The sequence below is a fragment of the Musca vetustissima genome, unplaced genomic scaffold, assembly GCF_032173495.1.
Source record: "Musca vetustissima isolate MV318-11 ecotype Yass unplaced genomic scaffold, APGP_CSIRO_Mvet_v1 utg31649, whole genome shotgun sequence".
NCBI classification, from domain to species: domain Eukaryota; kingdom Metazoa; phylum Arthropoda; class Insecta; order Diptera; family Muscidae; genus Musca; species Musca vetustissima.
In genome coordinates, this window is record NW_026880316.1 from 15,997 (window position 1) to 27,054 (window position 11,058).

The 11,058-nt window shown below is 32.5% G+C and overlaps 8 non-coding genes across 8 annotated transcripts; 7 read left to right on the plus strand and 1 right to left on the minus strand.

Annotated features, from left to right (window-relative positions):
* The first annotated feature begins 3,982 nt into the window (after positions 1–3,982).
* On the plus strand, positions 3,983–4,054 carry Trnat-ugu (transfer RNA threonine (anticodon UGU)). Its single transcript has one exon. It is a non-coding gene; the product is annotated as a tRNA-Thr (tRNA).
* Positions 4,055–4,321: 267 nt separating this feature from the next.
* Positions 4,322–4,393, plus strand: Trnat-ugu (transfer RNA threonine (anticodon UGU)). Its single transcript has one exon. It is a non-coding gene; the product is annotated as a tRNA-Thr (tRNA).
* Positions 4,394–6,058: 1,665 nt separating this feature from the next.
* Trnat-ugu (transfer RNA threonine (anticodon UGU)) lies at positions 6,059–6,130 on the plus strand. Its single transcript has one exon. It is a non-coding gene; the product is annotated as a tRNA-Thr (tRNA).
* Positions 6,131–6,508: 378 nt separating this feature from the next.
* Trnat-ugu (transfer RNA threonine (anticodon UGU)) lies at positions 6,509–6,580 on the minus strand. The gene has a single exon. It is a non-coding gene; the product is annotated as a tRNA-Thr (tRNA).
* A 322-nt stretch (positions 6,581–6,902) lies between these two features.
* Trnat-cgu (transfer RNA threonine (anticodon CGU)) lies at positions 6,903–6,974 on the plus strand. The gene has a single exon. It is a non-coding gene; the product is annotated as a tRNA-Thr (tRNA).
* Positions 6,975–7,595: 621 nt separating this feature from the next.
* Positions 7,596–7,667, plus strand: Trnat-ugu (transfer RNA threonine (anticodon UGU)). The gene has a single exon. It is a non-coding gene; the product is annotated as a tRNA-Thr (tRNA).
* A 279-nt stretch (positions 7,668–7,946) lies between these two features.
* Trnat-cgu (transfer RNA threonine (anticodon CGU)) lies at positions 7,947–8,018 on the plus strand. Its single transcript has one exon. It is a non-coding gene; the product is annotated as a tRNA-Thr (tRNA).
* Positions 8,019–8,655: 637 nt separating this feature from the next.
* Positions 8,656–8,727, plus strand: Trnat-ugu (transfer RNA threonine (anticodon UGU)). The gene has a single exon. It is a non-coding gene; the product is annotated as a tRNA-Thr (tRNA).
* The last annotated feature ends 2,331 nt before the right edge of the window (positions 8,728–11,058 follow it).

Sequence of the window (11,058 nt, forward strand, 5' to 3'; positions counted from 1 at the left end):
GCAACTTGTTTTGTTTGTATTCCGTTTTTGCAATGTGTGCTGAGAGTTGGAAGGCATCCCCGATGCCGCTTTCAATGCAATGCAACAAAGTAGAAATGCAGCAGCAACATGGACAGCAGGCATACCGAACTGAGTGAGAGGGAGAGCGTAGCACCGTAAAATTTTTATTTGGTTCGACTTGAAAGACGGAAAAAGTATTTTTTATTGAATTTTTATTTAGGAATTTTCATAAATTGATAATGTCATTAATTTGCAATAACAAGAAGCGAGTAACGAGCTACAACAAATGAACTAGGAAGGCAGCACGAGCAGCATTACACACATGTCGATCGGAAAGTGTAAACAGGTGCAGAAACAATTCTGTCGTCATTTAATATAATTAATGGGTTTTGTCACGTTCGGAAGACACCAGCGTCAACAATTTTACGTCCATAGTTTGTTTTTTTTTTAGTTTTTGTAAAATCTTAAAGTGACAAAATGTAAAAGGTGGTTCTGCAATATGCTTCGATATGAGTACGACATGTGTAAATGGTTGGATGAATTAATATCTGAAATTATATTTCAGAAATAAGACACGTGGCATTAACAAATGGTACTACTCTATCTGAAAAAATTTTACTTATACAAAATACAGGATGAATTCTGTGTCACTAAGTTTTGTGGCAAGTTCTAGAGTTAAAATGAAACGGATATTGCCAGATGGAATTAGCTCTTAGAGAAATATAAGTGAATATTTCTATGGCTATACTTGATTTTGTTCCCAAAGTACTAAAATGGCGCCCAACAGCTATATTAGAAACTATAGCAAATTTTCGATGAGTTTAATGTGAAATCAATCGGAACTTTTATATGGGAGTTATGCTATGGTAAATTGTAAATATAAATCTTTAGACAATCAGAAAGGAAAGTGGGGCTAGGACACTGAACATGTCGAAGTCCTCAAAGCACAAAACGGGTGTATATTTATGTATAGTGGAGCTATGCCAAAATGAAGAATGAGGACCCAAAATATAAATATAGAGCAAATACGGTTTGAAAAACTTAGCCAAAATACCGAAATTTGGGAGGTACAGTTATATGGGTGCTCCCTTAAAAATTAAACCAATATTGATAATATTTGGTAGAACAATTTGCTACACAATGAGTATGAATTGCAGTCAATCGTGTTGAAAATCATTAAATACTGAATAATAGGGATTTATAATGGCCAATACTAAAACTTGGACCGATAAATGTAATTTTCAATAACTCGAAGTACTAGAAATATATGGGCAAATTTTCAAATCTCTATACATCGGTCGAAAGACTGGTAAATATTTCGAGCTTTTGCAAACGGAATGTCAAATTTAAATTAGAAGAATTTCACTATAATGTTACGTATTATTTTAATACTATTTATTACAACTAAAAAAATTGAAATCATATTGAAATTTGGAATTTATTAAAATTTAAGTCTGCTGCAATATTCTGGACAAAACGTTGAAGGACAAAACGTCTTCAAATCATCCGTATAATTCTTATGTACAAACTATGTCATGTCATCCCTAATTTTTTAACGATTCATCAACGTCCAGGCGAAACGTCTGATTCTAGAATCTTGAAGATTTGGGTGGAGGTCACTCTTAAGACTCCGTTTTTGGAAATTCTAGTAGGAACGTACGAAAAGTACTAAATATGGTGATATTTTGTATTTGGCGAACCGGTAGAGAATTGGAAATTCAAACTAAAAATCCCCTAATCGTACTAAATTTGTTACAATTTCGTAGCATGTGAATGGATAGAGGTAAAAACTTGAAATTTGGTTGAGATGTAAGGATATGTTTCTGGAAGTGTGCACTCATGTATACGAAAAGTACTAAACAGTACTATATTTGGGACAATTTGATTTTGGAGGAACCAATACAGCTGGAATCCTGAAATTTTATTAAGATTACTATTGGAGTGTAGGATTGGTGTAGGTAAAAAGTTTTAAAAAATTCGTACTCACGTATACTAAATGGTACTAAATTTGGTACAATTCAGATTTGGGTGCACCAAATTTTGGCGTGTAAGACTGGGATATGTAAATTAAATAAAATTTATATTTTAGATCTCAATATTTAAGACAGATCATTTTTGCCTCATATGTTGGTCGGCGTTTTGGTATAGTACCTAGCCTCATTTTTCTTTTAATCTCAGAGTTCCTATATAAAATTATCGATTTTTAATGTCCTAATTATGGTGGAGGGTAAAGAAATATTTGTAACCTTTTGATGCTCCAGCCCATTCACCACTTCCGAGGAAGGCGAATGTCCTCGTTAATGAAGATTTGTTAACTGACTTCGATGTTGAATTGAGGATAATGCCACTTGACTTTGTCCTCTATTTTAGAGCATAGAGCATCTGTCAAAGTTTGGAGTAACTCTTCCTGCTGCGGTTGTCATCTTCGACGGATTCCGTCACAACGAACGCATACCCGATCAGATCAGTAGACAAACGGATGTTAGAGACTGTCCGTAGTTTGGGTATGGAGACTGTTACGCCCTTTCTCTACTGTCACTATTTTGCTCCTTTAATCAACATGGATAATTAAGAATAACGCCAGCATCCAACAGTGCTCCCAAACGATGATCATATCTATATGCCTTCAGGTCTCTGTAGGTTCCCACAAACTTCGCCGCATTGTTGGATTATAAAAACAAGTAAGCCGAGCAGTATGGTCGAACGGGGCCCTACACAATTACCAGCGAACTCTAATTTTATAAAGTTTACAAAAAACAATAGCGGTATTCTTTGGCCAGAACCCGTCCTACATACAAAATTTGGTGGCGATTGGTCCATAACTGTGGACTGTATCGTGTTTACAATTTATAACGGAAAGACAGACGGACACACATGTCTAGATCAACTTAGCTAGTCGGAATATGACGATCGGTATACTAAAAGGTGGGTCAAATATTCCGCGGTGTTACAAACTTTTGGACCACACAAAGCTTTAGTGGCCTTACAACATTGTTGTGTAGGGTATAATAACGAACGTATTGAAGACAAAGAAGTAAAGCTAGAATTCTAATAGGTCAATACATACAAAATATTGAACTACGGGGTACCGGGTGGATGTAGAACTCTGGTAATGTGTGCTAGGAGAATGCGAAGTACTACAATTTGTATCGTTTGTGTGAGCAATAGCAATGCACACATATTGTTATTTTTGGCAGGCAAATTTGCTACCAAATGAGAACCCAAAATAATAAATTACAGTCAATTCGGTTGAAATGGATATTATTATAAAATAACAAACAAACAAATTAATATTTATAAATGAATTGTAACCGAAATGAGCATTTTAAGCTAACAAACGTGTAATCTATCATATTGGGAACATAATATCTAGAAACCTCCACGCAGAATATTTGGTTCGGACATCTTGATAGCAATTTTGCTTTTCAGGTTCTATGTGAATATTATTCTTTTACTTGGGTCAATAAATATTTCAAATAAATTAAACAATTGCGAAATTATTTTCCATTTCTAATAAAATCAACACAAATTGTGAATAATATAACAAATCAACTATAAATATGTAAATAAATAAAAATGAACGAACATCCATCCCTACATACAAAATCGGAAAGAAAGTGCTGTTTACAACAAATAAATATACATATCTAAACAACTGTAGTTAGGGCGGTGAACGAGAATGAACGAACGGACAACAACAATACAATATTCACACACATATATTATCATGAAAAAAAAATAGCAACTCAATTTGCAAAATACAAATACAGAATATTTATGCGTCATAACATGAAATTTCTCTTAAAATAAGCGATGAAGAGAAATCTAATGTTATTAAAGAGAATGTGCGGAAATATTTAACAGTCTGTTACAATAACATAGCAATATACAGTGTTTGTGTCCAAAGAACATTAACCAGCCATAGAACAGAATACAGTTCTTAACATTTTAATATAGACAATTTGATAGCCAACCGTTATGTGCCTCTTTAGCTCAGTGGCAGAGCACTGGTCTTGTAAACCAGGGGTCGTGAGTTCAATCCTCACAGGAGGCAAATCACCAAAATCTGGAAACTCTAATTTTGTTCAAAGTTCTTTTGAATTTAATTGTGCAGAATGTGATTATTTTCAGAATTTAAGACAGGTTTGAATTACTAAGTATCAACTACGTTAATTAATGGACTTGAAAAGATTTTATTTTAAAAATTCCAACATTTTTATAAAAGTCGTGTAATTTTTATAAATATATAAATTCTTATTTTTAGAACAATTGAACTGTTGTCTGAGTATCGGAGTTTTAATCTGTGCCCAACGGGTTCAAAGCCTCTTTAGCTCAGTGGCAGAGCACTGGTCTTGTAAACCAGGGGTCGTGAGTTCAATCCTCACAGGAGGCAATACATGACTTTTTTGGTTGAAAATTTCGAATTGAAATGAAATTTCTGGAACAAGTAATAAATCTTATGATTTCACGAAGAAATTATTGACGATGACGAAAAGTTTTAATTTGAATGTGGATAATCATTACAATAAACTTTCTCCAATGATCAGTGATATGCACAGGTAATAAAAAACTGTCATAGTTAGATCTCTTCACCGTTTTTTATTGCCAGTAATCACTCATGATTGAAAAAAGGTTCAGTTCATCGGAAAATTTCGAAATGCAATTGAGAAATTGTAAAAATGTTCAGATCGAGATATAATTGAACATTGCCTTTTAGTCACAGACAAGTTTCGAAATTTTTGATACTAGAGACGTTGTATACTTTTTATATTGTATAAAAAGGTGCTTTGTTTATAATAACATGTTCATGGAAAATTAGGATATAATATGCAATTATTATTTTAATGAGTAAATATGGAACAATAATTAAAACAAATAACAACGAAGTTAAGTTCGACCGGTTGAAATTTTTATATTCTCCACCATGAAGTTAGCATTCAAACTGTCTAAAAATTCTCGGGAATCCACTACATTTTCCACTAAGAATGCGGTATGTCACATTACAGGCTCTCCGGTTAAAAATGCGTCTCGGACCATGGAAATACAAACAATTGAGCGGACATTGAAAATTTTTTGTAAATGTGTTAGTTATCTCCGATGATCCCGGTAAGCCAAATTGCACCCACTTATTTGTAAAATCTGACCATGTTATTAAAAAGGGTTGATGAAATAAAATAAAAACACAGTTAAGTTCGCTCGGTCGAACTTTTTATGTAATCCACCATGAAGTTAGCATTCAAACTGCCTAAAAATTGTTGGGGAAATGCGGAAACTGGGGTAGGACCATTACATCCACGACGTAGCCAAATTACAGCCAGATTACTAAAACCATGTTACAAAAAACGTTATATTCATCGTATCGTAAGTTTGTATGTAAAACATTCTCATTTTTCCTGTTAATAATGGAAATCATCCCAATGGAAACGTCCAGAAGAATCATAATGGATTATCGCCACAAAGTCGTACGGTCAATATGACACAGGCATTGCTTGGATGTTCGGTATTGCAAATGGTCCATGTTATGGTGTAGCTCTCATATAACAGTAACCCCCAATATTCGGTATTTTGCGGATTTTGAACACGTATTTCAACCGAATTGGCTTTAATTTGACATTTTAGGTTGTCATTGTATAACACATCTCCGTACCAAAAATTATTAGTATTGACTTATGTTTCAGGGTTGCTCCCATTTAACTAGACTTCCTTAATTAATTGCAAATTTCCAATGTCTGTTTTCTTAGTATGAGTAGTATACATCATTTCTTAAGTGAAATTTGCCATTAGAACACCGCCTAAAAGCGAGCTTGCCGGCTACAGGTTTGGACATTCTGTCCAAACTCTACATTTTGGAACTTCATCATATATTCGTCAACGACAAATAGCCCTATTCGAATACGTTCTTAATGTTCTTATTTGCTTTTTACATTCCAGCAATGACTGTCTTCTATTAATACAAGTGTTTTATGTTGACCCCATTTTAAGCAAACATTGTAGAAAGGTATCAGAATAACTATATAACCCCTAAGATCAAATTGGATAACAAGCACGACTTGACATAGCCTCTTTAGCTCAGTGGCAGAGCACTGGTCTTGTAAACCAGGGGTCGTGAGTTCAATCCTCACAGGAGGCAATCGAATTTAGCATTTTGTATGTTTCCCGGCCTTTGTATCTCCTCCAGTAAAACAAGGGATGGTAATTGCTATAATATGGAATTTACATTATAACTTTTTACCAAGTTAACTACTTTATTAGGTTTCATTTAGCATACATTCAAATGAATTGGCAATTTGAAACCACTAGGTTAACGAAATCCAGTACAATTTCCATGATTTTTCTTTTTTATTGTCTCAAAATGGAATTTAGTTAAAATCCATAAGTTGTACGTAATTTATCAAATTTGACTGTACTGTTTTTCTTACTTACTACTTTAAATTACCTATTTACTATGAACAAAAAAATAAATATAATTTAAAAAAGTTATAAAAAATCGAATACGAAAATGGTGATATGCCTCCTGTGAGGATTGAACTCACGACCCCTGGTTTACAAGACCAGTGCTCTGCCACTGAGCTAAAGAGGCCTTGATGGAGCCGTTGATGTGTAATATGAAGCTGGCAGTCTTGCATTTTATTATTATTTTTTTTTGCAAAAACTTATTATTTTATGATGGGGTTTGTTTACTACTCATTAAAATTTATCTCATGGCATAATTTTTTCTAGAAACACTTGAAAAATTTTACTTTTTCGTTTATATACTGGTATCTTCATATTGAAATAATAATTAAACTTCACGAAATTTTATTTCGTTTTTACAACGTATACAAATTTCAAAACACTTTGTCCTTTTTGTTGAATTTTTAATTCGCAAATCGGACTTCAAGTTGAAGCTTAGATGATAAAGAGCCTCTTTAGCTCAGTGGTAGAGCACTGGTCTCGTAAACCAGGGGTCGTGAGTTCAAACCTCACAGGAGGCAAGGATAATTTTTGTATTTAAAGGAATGGTTAAATGCTAGATGGGGAAAGTTTTTGAAAAAAAACACCCCCAAAAGTGATCTTCTTTTCGTCCTTAGAATGGTTGGAATCATTTTAAGCCACATGTTTGTTTATGAAAAATATGAACAATATAAATGTCGGGTTAAGTTATTTCATTCGTTGTTTGCGAAAGTTTAGAAAAAAATGAACGGTCTGTTTATCAGGCCCATAATTTTTCAAACTGTATTACAAATTTAGTTACTTTGAAGAAAATGAGAATCTCGGCCTGACTCCCTCGTTAATATAAATTTCCTAGAAATCCACAATGGCTACATAACTTGAGGCATGCGTCAATAGGTTGTGTTGTTCTTATTGTTTATATACATATTTCATTGTACAAATATACCGATTTTAAGATAACAAACTGATGTTATCTTTGAAATAGGCTATTGATAAAAAACAAATTGTTTCAGATAAAATACTACACAGAATCTATTTTAAACTACTTTCATCACAATTATGTTTTAAAATCGGGGCTTCTTTCTTTTTTACCTGCCCAAAACACTGAGTTTGAGAGTAGAGTTTCAAATTTAACATTTGTTGCCAAGAAAAGGCGTGACAACGCCTCTTTAGCTCAGTGGCAGAGCACTGGTCTTGTAAACCAGGGGTCGTGAGTTCAATCCTCACAGGAGGCAAATCATCAAAGTCTCTATTTTTAGACAATTAAATTTGTAAAATAATTTTCAAAAGTTCCAGAATGTTCTAGTACTTTCTTCTTTATCCATCTATGGATAAGTAATTACGGAAGACATTATGGAATGTGATGAATCATGCATGAGAAAACACAATACAATGTTTGTCCATATTTCGCAAATTGGGAATTTTTGAATAACTAATAAATTTAAGAACATAAATTATTCAATATCATCGCGTCACTGTTTTGAAATTATGTATGAACACCGGCCAGATCCAAAGCCCCTTTAGCTCAGTGGTAGAGCACTGGTCTCGTAAACCAGGGGTCGTGAGTTCAAACCTCACAGGGGGCAATCTCAAAACTAACTTTTTACTAAAGTGGAGTCCCGAATGGGAAATTTTAATAATACAGTGAACCCAGTGAACCCAATCCGGCTTACCAAGTTGTTCCGTTTTATCAAGCTCTTTGGTTTAAATTATTATTAATTTCGTGATATATATAAAAAATTAAAAATATGAACTTTAAATAAAATAAGTACTGAAATTTGCTAAGATTTTAAAAAGAAACTCATAAAAAATGTATCTTCACAATCCGGATTTTAGTGTCAAACAATCCGGATTAGAATCAAACAATGCGGATTATATAATTGTGAAATGCAGTCCGGGGTTTACCGTATAATCCGGATTAGCGATGTCTGGATTATCGAGATTTTACTGCATGTAATAAACTATGAAAATTACAACTTAAATTTTACAACTTTCTTATCTATGATTAGAATACAATAATAACAGTAGCTTACAAATACAGTTTTATTGAGTTTACTGTTGGCCAGAATATTTCTACATCAGTTCAAATGTTGTTTATTTTCCCATAGATATTTGATATGTTTTATGTTAATGTTCTAAGCGTGGCTTAAATCCTCAATTCCAACATGTTAATGTTATTTATTAACAACTTATTTATGGAATAATGAAAACCGAGCTCCATAAGCCTCTTTAGCTCAGTGGCAGAGCACTGGTCTTGTAAACCAGGGGTCGTGAGTTCAATCCTCACAGGAGGCAACATCTGAAGGTAATTTTTATAATTCAGATATATTTTCTTGTGAAATGTATACGAATAGTATTAGCCACATTTTATAAAATAATTGCTGCTGTTTCAAGAAGCTATAAGTTGACTATGTTTTAAAAAAGTGTATACTTCAAAATGTAAATATTTACATTTGTATCTGCACCTTTGCGGGTAGTATCATAATACATCTTGATATATGCCTAATATAGCATAGCGTAGAGTTTTTCAATGTTGGCCATATAAGTCTGATGAACCGTTATCAACAGACAGCTTTGAATAAAAAACAGATTCGAATGGTACAGAAATACCTAGAATATCCAGAGATCAACAAATATATATAACACAAGTTAAAACGATACAAAATTCGGCCCGGGCGAACATTTTATACACTCCATACATGACATTCAAAATATGTAAAATTAATAAGAAGAAAACTCGTGTTATGATAGGACCTGGAATATACCGATAAAATTTGAAAAAAATATAAAATTGACAAAGAATTTTATTGCGATCAAGAATGTATATACGTTATGGGGTCTTCGTTGAAGTTTTCGAGGTGTTGCAAATGGAATGACAAATTTAATATACCCTCAACCTCATGGTGGTATAAACAAACCAAAATGCAAGAAAACCAGTATATTTTTGCAGTGTGTGAGGAAATATCAATTTATAATGACATACATATGTAATATCAAATCAATTGTTTGAGTTGAACAAAATATATTTTAATTTAAAAAGAATATTAAAAAAATGATTATTTATATAGAGGTATGTCTGTAGTAAAGAGCTAAGATCTTGCTGATCAACTCAAATTCTTTCATATTTGACCGAATGTAAAGAACATAGAGGAAGTGATGCAAATGTGATATAGGTTGGTAATGTGGTATAGACACTTTTTTGTGAACTGAAAATTTTAGAATAACTGAAACATATTGTATACTTTCAAAAAAATAAGATAGCTATGATCTGTTTAATATATTAAACTCACGTTGATAATCAGTGGCAAACATTAAATTTTTCATGAAATTGACTTTTTTTTTTGGTTGAAGTTTAAACATAAATTTTTGTTTTACAGATGTATTTTAATCGGTATTACTAAAGCATTAAAATAATTACTAAGTACTAAAAATCAAATAATATGCGCGATTGCACCACATTTTCACCAATTTAGGAATAGAAACTACACATTTCTTCAGTAAACACAAGTGCAGGTAATGTGGTATACCTTGAGTCTGTATGAAATAAAGCCAGCACAAGACAAAATCTCATTACTATTTGAAACATTTTTCCTCTACGAGAGCCTACCATGAATCACAAGGATGAAAAAGAAAGGCTATGAGTTTTAACAACTTCTCCATACAAAAATTAAATATTTTCATGTATAGACATTATTATATAATAAAAAATTAAAGTTCCACTCAACGTATCCGTTAAAAATCTTAACGGACATAAATCTCGAGCTAATTCGCATTCATTAAAAACAATCAATTATATAAGATATCAATTGGAAGTGAAAATTATTCTATACCACATTAACATCATGTGGTATACCACATTACCTGCAATTTTTTTTGAAATCACTTTTAATGGAATTTCAAATATTTTCTCAAATATCTCTTAAATTTTTAGAATAATATTATTTTCAAATTGATACATTGGAAAGACAACACATGTAGCATGTTAAGTGTAAAATTTTAATTTAATCGGATAAAAAGTAAAAATTTGGCAATCTAAAAACAAATGGGTATACCACATTTGCATCACCTCCTATATGTAGTCGCCCAGTAGAACACTACCTTTGTAATATTATACTCGGAGAGCATTTATCATTCATAGCAACAGAGGAAAAGCAACAGCCTAGAGAAATACAAATGGTCATAGAACAGCTAAGATAAATTCCTATTTGGCACGACTCGATACCTAATACATATCCAGCATTTGGACTAGAACACTATATGAGCGCAACCAATACAGGTTGCAAACTTCCTGAATTTCAATATAGAGAATCCAGACGCTGACAAAATATAACAATTTCCTTATTTATTTTGTATATATTACATTATAACTTATAGTAATGTAAACGTACTATAAGTTATAATGTAATATATACAAAATACAATAAGGAAATTGTTATATGTTGTCTGCGTCTGGCTTCTCCATATTTAAATTCAGGATTTCGTTAAACATTTCAAATCAATCCTTATAACGTAGGTTAACCGGGTAAAAGTTGTAATGTAAATGCCGTTTTATATTCGACTTAAATTAAACCCACTATAATCAAAGTTAAGTAAATGGCAAGAAAGTCCTTTAATTTTGTTGTTAAA